Genomic DNA, 18,828 nt, shown 5'->3' with positions numbered 1-18,828 from the left:
CTCAAGTAACCACTATATTCCAGAAATCTTACATTTCTGGGGTGGAATAATCATGTTATGATTTTGAAATCTCCTTTGTGGAAAATGACAGGGATTATCAAGGTCCAACAGAGAAGTTATCATCAAGTACATGGGCCCATCTTTACTCTAGTTGGTGTTCACTCACGGAAGAGACAGATTGTAAACAGGATATATTCATCCTGCAGGTACTTTTCCTAGATTGAATTGCTCTTTTACTGACTCTGCCATCTTAGAAACCCTTTATGACTGGTCCTTAATATACATCAGCTCTAAGACTTACCCTCTTACAGTTCAACTTGTCTCAAAATATGCCTCTTTAATGAGAGAAGTCTCTCTGATAAACCTCTCTATTTTTCTCACTCCACAGCCCCCAAGGTATATTCAGTAGAACAAATTTTTCCCATAGAGTCATACAGTAGCTTATTCATAGAGTGCACTGGGGGCGGGGGGTCTTATGAAGGATAGGGGGCAGCTATGTCATGGCCCTTTCTGTGATTCTTTTGTAGGAGTTAAATATCTACATGGATGCCCCTTGAAAGAATGTGACCTCTTTGTTCTATAACTAGCTTTTTATCATTTATCTGAAGGAACATACTTTGAATCTCTTCCATATTCTGTACTGCTTACTTCTAAGATAAAGGGATGGGAATTTTTTTTATATATTGGGGCTTTTCTGCTCTCTTACTACTTAGAAAGGAAACTTTCCCGTGTCATATCTTCTAGGTAAATAAATTGTATTACTCTGGGTAGAACTGACTTCCAGGTTATTTTTCATTTGTCCTGGCTTTCTCTTCTTGGAAACTTTATAATCATCACAGACTATTTTGGATATAGCTTCATCTGAACTGACCATAACCTTCTAAATATGATCTGTCCTTCCCAAAGCAGATTAGGCTGTTTCTTCTCTTGATATATGAATTATAGTTTCCCAAGTTCAAATTAGTATTGATTTTATAGCTAAAAGAGTGATTGTATAGTAAAAGACAATCACTATTTTAATAAGTCTAAGATTGCCTTAGCATACTTTGTAGACATGGTTTCCCTCTGGCTCAGACTGAAACTATGTTTGATTTAACTCTCCACAATCACTTTATTTTATTATTAATTTATGCATCCCATAAATCCTTATCTTTTCTCATTTCTTTTTGCTTTGACAAATATTCAATGGTTAATTATTTAAAGAATTCTCCATTAGTTATTTTGTTTATTTGTTTGTTTAATACTCACTGTTTAGGCTAATAGTTGGGTCAATACGGACATTTATCTCCGTTACCCATTTATACTCAGGGTATTCAATACTGCTGTTGAATAATCTCCTGGGTATGTATTCATTTGTTTTGCTTTTTTGTCTGTATAGAATGTGATTAGTTCTTTTGCTATTTTTCAACACCACTGCTCAAATCTTCTATTTAGATGTAGTATGCTGCTCCTTATTTTCACCTTAGTATCCATACATTCTCTTGGCTTCGAGTCTTTATACTTGTGATTACTTCTGTCCAGTACTTTTCTTCTGTGTTGGTGATTTTCATGATTTTTTCTGCTACATTTGAATTAATAGGAAAATTAAAACGATCCATTATTGACATTGTTGACTGAAATGCACGTGACTTACATTATCATATATATATATATATCATTACATATTATCAGTGGCTACTTGAACCAAAATACAAGATGAGACAACTCAGAAGAATACATATAAAGAGGACCTAGAACAAGACTCAGACAAACAGCACTTAAGGAATCAATGGCATTAACTATTATTCTTAGTGTTTTTTTACTCCCACTGCCATATTATACCATAGGTCCTTCCATATAAACAGGTCCTGGCATGTAATTCAATAAAGCTCTTATTTAAATATTGTTTCATTCATAGAACATGACTGTCTTTCAAATTGTAGATAAAATAATTTGTAGAAACAAAAAAATTGTTTGACCTTGTTCCAACCAAACATGCAGGCAGAAATGCACATATGTCTTTGTATGTGTCTCAGAAAATAGATTGTCCCAGAGTTGGTAGATAAAAATTTTTAATTTTCTTTTCTATTCCATTCCACCTTTTTTAATCTAAAGACCTTGATCTACTTGCCTTCTGTCCTATATTGGTGCTTCTGTGACTTGAATGTCTTCCTTGCAAACTCATGTGATGTAATTAAGGCATGAGGGCTTTGCCCTCGTGAATGGATAATGCTATTATTTCAGAAGTGGGTAAATTATCATGGGAGTAAGTTATTGTGTGAGAAGGTTCCCGATGAGTTTGGTTCTATTTTTCCTGTTTTTTTTTTCTTTTTTTTGTTGTTGTTGTTCTCACTTGCCCTTCTTATAGCAGATGGTAGTAAAATAAAACCGTTCTGGAGGCCGGGAGTTTGTCCTAGTGGTAGAGTGCTTGCCTAGCATGCACGAAGACCCAGGTTCGATTCCTCGTGTACCACATACATAGAAAAAAGCTGGAAGTGGTGCTGAGGCTCAAGTGATAGAGCTCTAGCCTTGAGAAAGTCCAAGGACAATGCTCAGGCCCTGAGCCCAAGCCCAAGACTGGCAAAAAATAAATAAATAAATAAATAAATAAATAAATAAACAAATGGTCCTGGTCAGATGCTAGCACTGATTATGGATTTCTTAGTCTCAGCAACTGTGAGCCATGGAAATTAATTTTCTGTATGTTACTCAGTCTTTGGTATTTTATCATAGCAAAGGAAAGACTAAAGACCTTTGTTCAACATGAACTTATTCATATTTCTCATTTAAAACTAGTCCTTACTTTTCCTCCCCCTCTCCTCTCCCTTTGTCTCCCTAAAGGCTTTGTAAATATTATATTATCCCTTTTCTCATCATTGTCAACAGTTCTTGGAGAGTTAATCCTTTCATTTACACCCCTGTTGTATCATCAAAACTTGACTGAACAATGATCAGTTCCTTCTAAGTGAATTGGACACTTATTATTTATTTTTATTGAATTCTCTGCAATCTGAAAATGATAATGATAATTTAAAAATTATCTTCTTGACTTCTATGACCTCCTTGTTTATTAATTCTATTTTGAAGTGAGTAAGACTGTGGAAGATGACATATAGAGAAAAGAAAGCCTAAAAGAGAACCCCAAGGAGCTGAAACATTTAGGAAATTGGTAGGGCTATTTCTTTTTTTTTTTTATTCTTTTTGGGAACCTTATTTTCTGCTAAAGTTTTAGTTATTTCCATTCACTAAGATTTCATTCATCTAACTATTACCCCCCATAATCTTCCAGACTATCTCATCTATACATATATCTGTACTCTGATTATACCAAATTTTTTATCCTATGGCATACTAAGTGCATATATATGTAATTAGTCATGTGATATTTTTACCTTGGCATCATGAATATTCCTGGAATCTCTAATGAGAGTCAAGTAACACTTCTTTTTATATTTAAAGTAATTTTTACTTTGGAGCATAATTGCTTTGTTCCCCCACACACACCCCGCCCTGGTTTTTGTTTGTTTGGTACTCCTCCTGGGGCTTGAACTCAGGTCTTGATGCTGTCCCTGAGCTTTTTCTTTTTTCTCATAGTGAGTACCTTGCCACGTTGAGCCACATTTCTACTTCTGATTTTTGATTACTTTTAAATTATGTAAGATCAAAATTTTCCAAGTAGCTCATAGTAATTGCTTATTATATTTTTTCTTATATGATGCATAAATACAGAATGGTGTGGGCCTAATTGACTTTTTTCCCCAAATAAGTCTTTTGTTATTATTCATTTGTTATTATTCAATTTGCTTGAAAAATTGTCTTTTGGACAATAATAATTGTCCAAGTCCCTTATGGAGATATGAAAATTAAGATTAATAAGTTAATGTGTCAAAATACAAAATAACAAGCTGGGCAGGAAACTAACATTTTCCAATTTTCAAGATTCTCCATTTAAATTCTATATTGTCACATTCTCTCAAAGAACCCTCAACATTCCTAATGGTCTGAAATTAAGGGCTAGAAAAATAGAAGAGATTTTTGTCTAACTTTGTTTCTGGTGATTCATTTTGGTAATTTTTTTTACCATTTTTATACATTTCTAGTTTATTCATTTTTAGAAATCGAGTTAGAATTTCAGAGTATATAAATGAAGAGTAGGGATTATTTGTCATATCAGTTGATGAATTAGTTTGGATGATTTTGCTGAAAGTTAAAGTTGAATTCATTTAGAAAGCAAACAATTTTGATAATTAAGGCAGAAGAATTGTGAATGTCACAGATCGCTGTTCCAACTATAATGTTTTGATTAGAGCTGTTTTATGAATCCTCAGCAACAGCCAAGTGCTATATATACAGCTCAGAAAGAAACTTGGATTCAGAGTATTTGCTATCACAATGTACTGATTGCTGCAGCTTACCCAGAGCTAAGCTTGCTGCAATAAAAATTTTGTAGATTGGAACATTGTGCCGGCATTTATGTTATTTGCTTCTTAAGTTGTTTCTGTGCTGTATAAACCCTGAGCAAACAGCTCTTAGTTTGAGAATCAAAGAAAGCTCTGTCAGTGGGCATTGCTGAGTTCCCTGATAGAGTTCTTTGCAGAATATGTTTTTACAGCGGATGTCTCAAAATGAGCACTGGAATCTTGATCTTAAGTAGCTAAAGGCATTGGAGTAAAATGGTTTTCTGTCCAAGCTATTGTATCTTATATCCAAATCACTTTGATAGATGCCTTTCTGTGAAGATGGTACTATTCTTTTTTTATTACTCATAATGAGTTTATTATCCTTTGGATCTTTACTGCTTCCTAAAACAGCATTAAAGCAGGATACTTGGACTGGTCATATCAACATAGTTAATCAAAAAAACTTGCAAAAAGCTTATGGAAAAAAGCTAAATCTATCTTATAACTTTTCAGTATGTTTTATTAAATCGTGGCTAACCCCAGGAGATTCCTTGTTTGTAGGAAAAATGACATAGATCTTATCTACAAATTTTATTATCTACAATTGTTTCATTTTTTTTAAATTCACAGAGCCACCACAGGGAATTGGTAGTACCTTTAACTGTCTCTTAAACTGGTTGTAGATGTAGACCCAAAGTAAAAACAAAAAGCCAAACAAAAAACAAAAAAGCAAATGATGGGCTGAGAGTTTGGCCTAGTGGTAGTAGAGTGCTTGCCTAGTAGCATGCACAAAGACTCTGGTTTGATTCCTCAGTACCACATACATAGAAAAAAACCAGAAGTGGTGCTGAGGCTCAAGTGGTAGAGTTTTTAGCCTTGAGAAAGTCCAAGGACAGTGCTCAGGTCCTGAGCTCCAGCCCAGGACTGGCAAAACAAACAACAAAAAAAGGCGGGGTAGGAAAATGGACATAGAAAGGGTAATGGACAATTAATTGAAGTTCATCAGTGTGTAGGCCATGTTTATAATGGAAACCCAATAGCTCTTCTCTTGGTGGGAAAGGATAAAGCTATCTTCCATTTTTGCTATCTTCCATTTTGCTAAGAAATCTATTTCACACACCAGTTGAACAGGAGTTCATCAATGACTACCAGGGAAACTGCTCATACTGTCTCTTCAAGTTGCTGGTATAGAGCAGATTTTAGTCTGCATTTGGAAGTAGCACATAGGATTTCGGCCCTTATGTTATTTTGTTCTGCTATTCTTACTTTTTGTGTGCTGGTCCTACGGCTTGAACTCAGAGCCTGGACAAAAGCCCAGAGCTTTTGTGCTCAAGGCTAAGCCTCCTAGCACTTGAGCCACAATTTCATTCCTGGCTGGTTTTTTGTGTTTATTTGCTTGTTTGTCTGTTAGAGATAAGTCTCCTGGATTTTTCTTCCCTACTCTGGCTTTGAACCATAATTCTCTTATAGGCATGAGCCATAAGTTCCCAGTGTTTTCAATTATTTTTTTTTTGCCAGTTATGGGCTTGAACCCAGGGCCTAAACACTGTCCTTGGACTTTCTCAAGGTTAGAGTTCTACCACTTGAGCCTCAGCACCATTTCTGGCTTTTTTCTATATATGTGGTACCTAGGAATTGAACCTGGGTCTTCGGGCATGCTAGGCAAGCACTCTACCACTAGGCCAAACTCCCAGCCCTGTTTTCAATTATTTTTATTGGACAAAAATGAAGAGGATTTTTTTCTTTCAGGGAGAACATGATTCAAGTAAAAAATTTACTCTCCAAGTGACTCGAGTATTCTTCAAGTAAAAAGTTTCTGTATGACCTTAATTGTAATATTTTTTAAAGTATACCATTCAGACGATTTATTGGAATAAATAAGTAATTTACTTATAAAAAGAAGACAGTACTTACTATTAAAATTATAAAGTCAGAAGAAATATAACATAATGATGTACAATTATCACCACATCAATACCTTTCCAGGAACAGGTATACCATTCCTAAATAGTCCTGTCCATGGGACACTGAGTAACTGAAAAACCTGAAGTATTTTACCTATTTGCTGGGTTATATTTATCTACCTATTACATGTTTTGTTTCAACCAATATGTCTCTCAGCTAATAATATTTGAATAGTTCTAATGAGTGAATGTAAGACCATTTTTACTAAATTCTTATATATAGTAATTCTTAACTGAAAGAATATAAAGAAATATCTAATGCTTTTGCTGCTGCATTTAATGATTTCCTTGTACCCTAGAATATTATACTGTAATCCCTATAGAGATAAACCCCAACAGAAACAAGGACATGCATATCCTGATATCACTAGGCAATGAAATTAATAATGGAAAAATGCAGACATTTAGTATATGCTCCAAATTCTATACCTTGGAAGTGTTCGCCACCTAGAAAACTATGGTAATGCAATTTTCAGTGTCATTGTACTAAGACTTTTTTTCTACAATTACTTTGTGTTTCCATAACATTATAGTTGTCTCATAAATTGCTCCTAGTTTTTTGGAATAAAAAGGTAGCATATTTGTGGAGTGGGTATTTTCAGATCTACATTTGTGCTAATTTTACTGAAAATGTGTTTTGTTTCTAAATACTAACATATAAAACAGCTAAAGGAAAATAGTTGTTCTATTCTTTACCTCATTTGTGCAGTAAGTTTGTCATTTTAAGCCCCTTAATGATACAATATCATAAATAACCATACTAGACTTCTTAAACAGACTTCTAGACCAGCAGAACCCATTCTGAATATACTTTCTGATTTCCTCAAGAAGTAACATGTAATTGTGTGTGCATTTACTGATGATGCTCTTCTCTTCTGCTTACTTGTTATCTTTGAAATGATTTTAATGGTAGATTTGCAGAGTATGTGTGGCAGTACTTTCTTATACAGCCAGGTACATGGTATGCTAAAATAGGAGGACCATGCTTTGAGTCTACCCTGAGCAAAAGTTAGTGAGACTATGTTAATAAATAAATAAATTGTGCTGACAGGATGAAGGAAATTGAAGCCACAGGAAAGAAAGAAAGAAAGAAGGAAAGAAAGAAAGAAAGAAAGAAAGAAAGAAAGAAAGAAAGAAAGAAAGAGCAATAAATGTGGTTCATGTGGTAGAATGCTAATGTAGCAAGTACAGTGCATTGAATTGACTTCAAAGCTCAGTGCTACCAAATAAAAGTAGGTTTGTTTTATAAATAATCAATTGCACTTGTTACTTGCAAATATTCAGTAAAATAGTGACTAAACAAATATTTTTTTCTGTTTCTTCTTATTTCTAAAACAAAAAGATTATCTTAGTGGGTGTGGCTCCTAGGCTTCTTGGGTTTGGTGGTCAGGTGAAAGCTTCAACTAGCTCATAGATTCCTATCTGCCTACTCATAAAACTTACCTGGGAAGCTGATTAACATGTAGATTCCAAGGCCCCACCCCAGACCTGCTCAGTCACAGTCTCTTGGTAATTTGTATCATCAGGCAAGCCTGGGAATTGAAACAGATGAGCCTGTAGTAGGAGCTTCATCCATGCATAATTGCATTTTGATGTACAGAAAGATTTATGAATGTGGATTAAGTTGATAGCATTCAACTCAGAGACAGAAAGAAAATATTACTCTGATGTTGCCTTTAAATTTCACCTTGTATGGGATTTCATTTGAAGTAATATTAAAATTACTATTTTTACACATTTACCACATGTGAAACTCTGTCTTAATCTTTTTCTGTACTTAGAAATGTGATTATAGAGAGCTGAAATAATTTTCTCAGGAACAAATAAGTAACATGGGAGAAAATTTGGATTTTAAACTAAGAAGTCTGATTTTCATTATTTGTAGAATTAATAACTGCAATATATTGTTTCAAACCATCCAAAATGCTATGTGCTTACTGATGTGTCAAGCTTTGTATGCTAAGCAATTCATCTACTTTTAATTCATTTAACACTTTTATAAAATAAGAACAAGAGAGGCAAATTAGGGAAAATTAAGGAATTTCTCCAGATTTACTCTACTAGTAAGTGGTGGAACCAGTGGGACTTGAGACTGTTGGTTAAGCTCCAGAGCCTTGTTCTCTTAATCACTACTCTGTAGGCAAGAATGACATGTTTGAATGTGCTGATTTCCTCTTAGTCATTCAGGATTTCACATAATATTAATAGTTATTGTAAGGGTTTTCTGGAAGTTAACTTTCAAAAACTTTCATGACTGTTGTAAATAATGTCTACTATACTTAAAGTCTACATGAAGATACTTTGCCATCTACATAAATTTTTTAGAAGCAATTCTAAAATATATTACAGAATTCTTAAGATTTTTGAATCACATATATGAGAGGCAGAGACCTGAGAATCTCATATTCAAGGGCAACTTGGGCAAGGTTAAAGAGATCTTATCTAAAACACTAAGTTCAAAAGGCTGGAGGTGTGGTTCAAGTAGTAGAATGTTAGCCTAGAGATCAGATTAGATCATTCCCTTGGGAAAAAACAGGAAGGAAAGGAAGGGAAAAAAGAAAAAGAGGAAAGCGAAAAGAAAGAAGGAAAAAGAAAAAATAATGGAAAGAGATTAACTTTAAAAGAAATTAACCTACATTTCTTAATACTAAAAGATACTTAAGTACTTAGTGAATATTTAGTAAGTAGTGATATTTTATTTGAACATTAAATAAATGAATTTTGTGCTTTAACTTTGAAATGATTTAATCAATTGACTTTCACATTCTTTTTTTTACTATTTTTCCCATATATTTTTTACTGTAATTATAGAAGAGTTACATTAAATTCAGCAGATAGAAGGTACATTACTTCACAAACATTGATACCCTTTCTCATGTCTTGGTCCCCATTTCCCTCCCCCCACCCCTGCCTCTCATCTTATTTTCCCCCTTCCCTATCCTATTTCAAATAATCAAAACACATATATACAATATATCAGATAACAAGGTGAAATACTGTAACAATATGAGATAACCAAGGGACAGCAAAAGAGATGAGAGATAACATAGTACATTAAGGACAACAATCACTTATTATATGGCTTTTGTTTCTGTATCTTGGAGGTCCTTTCATTTAGCTCTTACGTATCTAGGTTTTTCTCTGTTGTAAATCTCTGCTAGGAGAGCCCAAGGTTTCTACTGATTATGACAAATGAGGGAAACCATTGAGCCTATGTTCCTTTGAGTCTGGCTTACTTCACTTAATATGATTTTTTTTAAGCCTTTCCATTTCCTTACAAATGGGGTGATTTCATTCTGACAGCAGCATAGAATTCCATTGTGTATAAATACCACATCTTGTTGATCCACTCATCAACTGAGGGGCAAATGGGTTGGTTCCATATCTTTGCTATGGTAAATAGTGCTGCAATGAACATTTTTGTGCTAGTGGATTTAGTGTGTCCTTGTTTCTGGACAATTGGGTAAATGCCAAGCAGTGGAATTGCTGGGTCATAGGGGAGCTCCATGTTTAGTCTCTTGAGGAACTGCCATACTGCTTTCCATAGTGATTGAATGAGTTTGCACTCCCACCAACAGTGTAGTAGTGATCCCTCCTGGCCACATCCCTGCCAGCATCTGTTGTTGTTAGATTTCTTGATCATGGCCATTCTAACTGGAGTGAGATGGAATCTCAGAGTTGTTTTGATTTGCATTTCTTTTATTTTTTATTTATTTATTTTTTTTTGCCAGTCCTGGGCTTGAGCTCAGGGCCTGAGCACTGTCCTTGGACTTTCTCAAGGCTAGAGCTCTACCACTTGAGCCTCAGCACCACTTCCGGCTTTTTTCTATGTATGTGGTACCAAGGAATCGAACCCGGGTCTTTACGCATGCTAGGCAAGCACTTTAACCACTAGGCCAAACTCCCGGCCCCTTGCATTTCTTTTATGGCCAAAGCTGTCAAGCATTTCTTCATGAGTCTATAGGCCATTCTTATCAGCAATTAGTTTGAACAGTTTCTCAGTCATTTTCATATTTATCCCCCAATGGAGGTAAAGTGTTAATTGATTTTAATGACTCTGTTGCTGCCTCATAGACTGGAACTTCTAAAGGAAGGTGAAGAATTAGAGATGGGCATGTGAAATTTCTTTGGGACAGTAAAAATGTGTCATGACCTGGTACTTTCTTTCTAGGTAACACAATTGCCCTATATAAATACTGAGACCTCATCTTCACTCAGTCCTTTACACACGTTACTTAACCTTCACAGAGGAATTTTTTTTTAAAGGACAAGGTAACTAAATTCCTATAGATGGAAAAAATCAATATAAATAAATTATTAAATAAATTTAAACATGTGTACAAAACCAGAGATTATATTCCCTACAATTCCCAGAGCAAGGGTAGACTGGTATTGCTTAGATTTTTCAGATTGCTGATGTATTTAAACAGATGGACACAGTTGTCTGAGATACATACCTGTCTGTTAACACTCTCTCTGGAGCTAGAAAGAAGTTTCTTTTTTAAAAAAATTATTCAAATTCCACAATTAAAAATTATTCTTTTTACTTTTTTTTTTTACAGCTTCTTTCTAATCTCTAGAGGTTAGAATCTTTAGAAAAAAATAGTTGTTCGGGCCAGGAGTGTGGCCTAGTGCTAGAGTGCTTGCCTAGCATGCCGTGGATTCTATTCCTTGGTACCACATACACAGAAAAAGGCAGAAGTGGTGTTGTGCCTCAAGTAATAGAGCACTAGCCTTGAGCAAAAAAATCTCAAGGACAGTGACCAGGCCCTGAGTTCAAGCCCCAGGACTGACAAAATAAAAAGATAAATAAAATAGTTGTTCCTTCCCCTTTAGATCAAATGGCATTCCCACATTAATGCTTTCTCTAGGAAGTAATAGAGCCCTATGAAGAGCAAAGTTCTGTCATACTAGGGAGGGAGAAACAGGTGCCTTTGTTAGCATTTGCCTCTGAAAATCAGAGCAAGGTATGGATGGGAAAAATACAAAGCCTGTTGATGATCTGGTTTCTCCACTTTTCACTTATTGTCACTCTATGTTCAAATGTCATTTCAAATATTAGGTCCAAGAAAATACTTCTTTATCATTCTTATAAACATAAAATTTATGAGACATTTACTAAGATATATATCTGAAATGTTCTACCTGATGCATGTAATTTATTTCTAATAAGCTAGACACTTGTATTCTGTTTCACAGAAAGATGATAATGAGGCTTAGAAAGTTGGATTAAATTGCACAAAGACATATGAAAGTGAGTGGTGGATACTGGTTACAAACCCAGATCTGTCTAATTCAAAGACAATGCTTTAATTATCACCTCAGTTACAACTGTACATGTGATTTAAGGATGTTCAGTTTGTTTATACACTTGGAGTTATCATGTCACAAAGAAGATAATGACATAAAAAGCAGGAGATCTGGGCCAGGAGTTTGGCCTAGTGGTGGAGTGCTTGCCTAGCATGCACGAAAACCTGGGTTTGATTCCTCAATACCAAATACATAGAAAAAGCTGGAAGTGTCGCTGTGGCTCAAGTGGTAGAGCACGAACCTTAAGAAAGCCCAAGGATAATGCTCAGGCCCTGAGTTCAAGTCCCAGCCCTGAGTTCAAGTCCCAGGACTAGCAAAAAAAAACAGGACATCTGGAGTAAAGATACTCAAATTCAATAAATATTGGATAGAATTCTAATTTTATCATGTATACTGTTTTACTGTGAAGTTACATTACGTGTTAAACTTCAGTTTCCTTTGTGAACTTGGAAAAAGCAGATATGTGACTTTGATATAAGATGCATAGTAAAGGATATCTATACTAGTTATTATGAAGGTAATAGTTTTAGTCTATGTTTTTAGAAGGGTGTACAGTATACAGAGAGCTTTCACCAAGATGGTCTAAGATGGTACATAGTCATAAAGTGGTTTCAAGTTTTTCTTTACTGGTTCAACAAAGTGTGTGTGTGTGTGTGTGTGTGTGTGTGTGTGTGTGTGTGTGTATGTGTGTATGTGTGTGTGTGTGTGTGTGTGTGTGAATACAAGGTTTTATTCTTTTTTTTTTCAGTTATGGGGCTTGAACTCTAGGCCTGGGCACCTAGAACTCTCCCTTAGCTCTTTAGGCCAAGGCTACTGCTCTACCACTTGAGCCACAGCACCAACTTCCCCAAGTATGGTTCTATATGTGGTAAGGTTTAGTAATGGAAAAAAGAAAAAAAGAATCCCCCTCTTCATGGAGTTTGCATTTTAAAGTGGTGGTAGACAAACGAGCATAGTGAAAATATCAAATATATTAGATGATAAGATCCAGTCATCATTCAACACCATAATACAGAGATCTATAAACCATGAAAGAAGTATATCCTGCCTCATTAAATGCTTTGAAATGTAATCCTAAAAATGTCATCTTCTACTTGTAATCTCAATAAAAAGAATTTCTTTTCTGAACTCAAATTGGCTTTTAAAGTTACTAAAGCATATCTGTTTGTTTAAGAGGATGGCTAAGAACTGAAGGTTCAGAAGCAGAAAATGTTTTTTATTAACTTTTAACTATACAAATTTAAGAAAGATTCCATTATAGCTTTGAAATATATTGTCTTTTCCTCTCTCTACCTTTTCCACCACCATCTTATTCCATATAGTAGCTGAAGTGACTTTGTTATAGTTGAAATTATACAGCCCTAATCCCTCTCCATTCTCTTCTCCTTTTCCTCCTCCTTTTCCTCCTCCTCCTCCTCCTCCTCCTCCTCCTCCCTTTCCTCTTCCTCCCCCTCCTCATTTTCTTCTTTCTCATACTCCCCACCACATTAAAATGGGATGAATACCAGTTTTATTTATGCTTGCTTTGCTGATCTTTCTTACATTTTGCTTACTGAGTTTGAGTCAATATGATGTTCTTTTAATCCTTAAAATGTCTGAACTGATTTATTGCTCACAACTTTTAACACACCCTATTTCCTGTGCTCGGAACAGTACCTCATTCCTTACATGAAAGACTACCCACCAAGTTTTGGGTTTTGTCTGGAACCATTCAGCCTAAAAAAATTCTCTCATTACACTCACCTCTAGCAGCATGTTTTTCTCTTTCTTGGCACCTGTCATAGTTTTCACTTTGTATGTATTTAGTTTTTCTTCATACCTGAATTCCTGCCTCCATGCTTTTCTGGTTTACTTCTGAATACCAAGTCCAAATATAGTCATTAAGGAGTTACTCAACAAACTGTTGATGTTGAATGAAGACAACATTTGTGCAACTTTTCAAAGCCCTAGTTTGCTCATTTGAAAATTAAAGATAAAAATTCTTATCTGTAAATTTTTGTTTGATGAATTAAATGACATTAAATAGATAACATACTTAGCATGGTGACCAGCAAATTCTTCTATAAATGGAATGTCAGCAGTAGCAACATACCCATCACATATTAGATACGTTGCTAATATTTATAAAACATTTTACTAAGAGAATTTGTTACATGCTTGTTTGTCTTGTGCTTTACTTGGTATAAGCATTAACACCCACCCCTATTTCAAAGGAACAGAGGTGTGGAATTCCAGCAATGACTCTGTTTCTTAATGGAACACTGATTTGAACTAGCCTCAGCTTTGTAATGTCACAGTTATCAGAGACCAGTGTACATTCAACAGGGTAATTACTTTGGGTAGTATTGTCTAGACTGCCATCCCCCTCTCTAGCCAGCTGCCATTGAAAACCAAGCACTGCTTTTATGTGTGTGCACAATCAGCCTGTAAAATCCCATTATCCCCAACTTCCACACTCCTGTGGCTGCATGCTTCCTTTTGAAGCCTCTTAAAGAAAAAAGACAACTTTGAAAGAAGCCCTGAAGTTTATTTCTGATCTCATTTTGCCCATGCAATGTAAAAGCAAGGAGTGGGAGGGGTACATAATGTGATTTGCTTCCTTCCTCCTCTGGAATCCTATGATACTTGTGGGAAATCCCAATGAAAATTTTCTGGGGAGGAAGTGCTTCCTTCACTCTATATTTGGGGATATAGTTGGACTTAATTTTGTTTAGATGTTCAAAGAAGAGAGAAAGGTAAATTTGGTTATCCTAGTTTTGATCATAAAATATCGATGCTAGATAGAGCAGGAATTTTCAGATGAGTTTTCATCAGTCTACTTTAAAAAAAAAAAGCCAAACTATGATCATCATTTAAAGTCCTAAATGCAATGCTTTTCCCTGCTGCTTCTTTTTCATGTTCCTTTCCATTGAAGAGTGTGACTTCTTCTCTAGTCTGTCTCCTTATTGATTCCTCTGGGTCTCTTGTAATCTTGTTTGTTGTTATTCCCATTTTCTTAGTAATTGAAATTTTACTTTGCATTTTTCCACAACTTTGAATAATTGATGCCTGTCTTTAAGGTTAATATCTATCCTGTCATTTCCTTCATGAATTACTACTGCATTCTAATCAAACTGGAGAGGGGCATGGACTATAAGGTAGAAAATGTCAGAGAATTTTTCCAGAATCCTGCACAATATTAATTTTAGAAGCCTTTCTTTCTTTCCATTTTTCCTTCCTTCCTTCCTCCCTCCCTCCCTCCCTCTCTCAATCCCTCCCTCGCTCCCTTCCTTTCTTCCTTCCTTTATTTCTTTATTTCCCAGTCCTGGGATGTGAAGTTAGTGTCTGGGTGCTATCCCTGAGCTTCTTTTGCTCAAGGCTAGTGCCATTTGATCCACAGTGCCACTTTGACTTTTTCGGAGTAGTTTATTGAAGATAAAATTCTCATGGAGTTTCTTACCTGAGCTGGTTTCAAACCACTTTCAAACCACAATCTTCAGATCTCAGCCTCATGAGAAACTAGGATTACAGGCATGAACCAGCCTCCCCTAGCTCCAAAAATGTTTTGTTTGAAACCAGTGTTTTTATTCTTTTTCAACTCATTTGACATTTCTATTCTTTTTTTTTTTTTTTTTTTTTTACCAGTCCTGGGCTTGAGCTCAGGGCCTGAGCACTGTCCTTGAACTTTCTCAAGGCTAGAGCTCTACCTCTTGAGACTCAGCACCACTTCCGGCTTTTTTCTATGTATGTGGTGCCAAGGAATCGAACCCGGGTCTTCATGCATGCTAGGCAAGCACTTTAACCACGAGGCCAAACTCCCAGCCAACATTTCTATTCTTATTATATTTGGGATATTCTCTCATGTTCCTTGCGACCTGATTTCTAAACCTGACGTTCATACTTACCCGTTCCTCTTTCTCATTGACTTAGTCCTTTTTGCTAGTGACTTTTCCAACAACTGCAGCTTCAGTCATCTTGGAGCATCCATGTCTTCTTTGATGTCACCTCTTAATTTTCTTTTCTTTTATTAAACATGCTTCTTGTTAACTGTAGATTCCTATCTCTGTACCACATCTTATTCCTGAGATTAGTAAGGCTTTCTCCTATTCACTTATTTTTTGTCTTTTTCCTGCCCTGACCCACTAAGAACGCTTTACCTATGGAGTTCCTTAAAAGAGATATGCTAATATTGTTTTTCTTTATCTGTTATCAGCTTGACAGCACCCTAAAGTCATTGACCTTATTATTCTACAAATACTGCCTTTATTTTCCTTCCTCTGTAGCTTCCCCCCCAACCCCATTGTGGGGATTGAACTCTGGGCCTGGGTGCTGTCCCTGAGCTCTTCAGCTCAAGGCTACCGCCCTACCACAGGGCTTGAAAGTTGTCTCTGAGCCACAGCACCACTTCCGGTTTTTTAGTGGTTAATTGGAGATATGAATCTCTTGGACTTTATTTAGTGCCGGGGCTGGCTTTGAACCCCTATCCTCAGATCTCAGCCTCCTGAGTAGCTAGGATTACAGATATGAGCCACCACAATCGGCCCTCTAGCCTTTTTATTTCTTTCTTGCTTGCTTGGTTCATTTAGGTTTTTTGTATCCTTTGGGTACAGGAGGGGAAAGAATCTTAAAACAAAGGATCTTTTTTACTGCTGTCTCACTCTCCTGCAATTCAATAACAAACACTAGATTTAGATTTCCTTCCCTCTTTCTGAGCTTCTGTCTCCTAATGTAAAGTATATACAGTTTCAGAAGGGTAATAACACTTTGAATCTTAGGTAATTTCATCTGAATCTATATTGAGGATTAAAGAGGGCATCATTAATAATTAGCAGATGTAACTAAACTTGTACTGTGCATAATCTCCTATTCAAAACCAATATATTGACAGATTATCCTGAAAAAGGGCATATCCTACATTTTTTGTACTGTCATTAATTGCCTTATCAAACTACTTACCTATTCTGAAAACATCACTTTCAAAGATTTACTCTTTATTTTTATATCTTTAATTAAGCTTTTCTCTGTTTTTGGACCCCATTTGATTGGCAATGCACCACTTCCTAGGAATATTCCATTGCCTTTCAAGTTGTCTGTTTATTCAGATTTTCCTCATTCATCTACAAAATTCTCTGTTTCTACCAGATGTTTCTAAAATGCATTGACTTTTTACATATTTGTTCAACAAATCATTGTCAAAGCATAAGTTTCAACTTGAAAATCAAGATATTAGTATAAAATATAAAACCAACTAAATCAAAACTAAAAATCAAGCAAACAAGTAGAAAAAAAATTCTAGAATTCAGTTGGACAACTGACCTTTTCCTAAATATCTTTAAATCAGTAGTGCTTAATTATACATGAACTACCATTGTAATTAAAAATTAAACCATAAATATCCAGTAAGTTTATATTGAATTTTGGTTATCTTAATGAAAATATCTTCCCAGGTGCGTCTGACAAAGCCTCATATGGGAAACATTTCCCTTTTCCCTGTGATTGTGACATTATTCACTATTTTCTTTTCTCTGCTTTCATGTTACATTTCTGTTTACTTTAGTTTTGCCTCAGTCAGGATGTCCTACTTGATCCATCCAGCTAGATGTAATTGCTTCTTCCTCTATCTTGCAGAAGCAGTAAACTTCCATTAAATTCAATATTTTTCCTTTAAATCCCTAGACAACACACTTCTTCATGGAGTACCTTTTGTTATTCATCATACAGAAGCCACTCAATAAAACTCATTGAAGTTTGAAGTTCAAGTGATTGATAATCATTAATTATTTTTAACTAACTTAACCAAAAGCCTCCTAACAAAATGTATAGTAAGTGTAATTCCAACACTGTTCAATTGGGATTTGCCTATCATGCTAGGTAGGAGAAAGGATTTGTCATCTTAAAAGCCATGGTTGTTTTCAGCAGCAGATGAACTAATGATAAAATAACTTGATAGTGGATTGGCTCCTTGGACCCCCACCCTTCAGATGCTTTACAGAATATAGGCATTTCTAGATTCATCGCCAAAAATGCCATACTGCAAAAAGCCACAAAAATGTGCTTTAGCCAGGAATTGTATATCTTAAAGGGTTTTTGTTTTGCTTTGTTTTTTTTTTTTTGTATTTTTAACAAACCACTACAAAACAATCACAAAAATTAGTTCCTTTGGCACAGAGGAAAACTTTTTTTTTTGTCGGCTGTGGGACTTGCAATCAGGGCCTGGGCGTGCTGTCCTTTTGAGTGGTTAATTGGAAAGAAGAGCCTCGTGGTGAGACTTTTCTTCCAAGCCTGCTTCAAATCTCAGCCTCATGAGAGGCTAGTATTAAATTCGTGAAACTACCATCACCCACCCACAGGAATACTTTTAATGTCTGTCTTGTTGAATGACAGAGAACAGAGAATAGTATTGTTTCTACTAAGGAACAAGAATCTAAGTGCAGTAATTTCATGCATTTTACAAGTGACTACATCTAAAATCAGTTTGAAATTTTTGTTATACATGTAGCTTGGGAGTGATTTTTTTTCTCCTCTATTTTTTTCGAGCTATCTAAGGTATATACTTTTTAATTTATTCTACATATTCAAAACTGTAATTTTTCTTATAATTTTTATAAGTATAGATTTAGGGTTAACTACATCAGTAGAAAAAGGACTTTTTTAGACCAACAGAAATGTATATAATTTATTTATTGTCCTTAACCCTGGATACTTTTATTATTAATTCTTTTCTTACTGTATATATAATATATACACACGTGTGTGTATATATATTAAACACATGTATATATATATTTATATATATAATATGTGTATATAAACCAGTCCTGGTGGCTCACACCTGTAATCCTAGCTATTCAGGATGCTGAGATCTGAAGATTGCCGTTCAAAGCCATTCAGGACACTAAAAAGTCCATAAGACTCTTATCTCCAATTAATCACCAGAAAACCGGAAGTGGCATTGTGGGTCAAGAGGATGGGCAGTAGCCTTGAGTGAAGAGCTCAGGGACGGAGTTCAAGCCCCACAATTAGAATATCAAACCGTTAATACTCTGTACATTTGAGAGTTAAAGATAATGTTCTAGAGTTGGAATGTGATTTAGTGGTAGAGTGCTTGCCTGGCATGCATGATGTCTTAGGTTCAATTCCTCAGTACCATATAAACAGAAAAAAGTTGGAAGTGGTGCTGTGGTAGAATGCTACTC

The 18,828-nt window shown here is 35.4% G+C and overlaps 1 protein-coding gene across 1 annotated transcript in view; it reads left to right on the top strand.

Moving 5' to 3' along the window:
* Positions 1 to 18,828, top strand: part of Macrod2 (mono-ADP ribosylhydrolase 2) — a 1,707,616-nt gene that overhangs the window by 192,734 nt on the left and 1,496,054 nt on the right. The gene's annotated exons all lie outside the window — the stretch shown is intronic.

This window comes from Megascapheus bottae, chromosome 18 (assembly GCF_031878675.1).
Source record: "Megascapheus bottae isolate mThoBot1 chromosome 18, mThoBot2.hap1, whole genome shotgun sequence".
Taxonomy (NCBI): domain Eukaryota; kingdom Metazoa; phylum Chordata; class Mammalia; order Rodentia; family Geomyidae; genus Megascapheus; species Megascapheus bottae.
The sequence above is the reverse complement of the archived record's forward strand: the minus strand, read 5'-3'. Positions and strand labels throughout refer to the sequence as shown.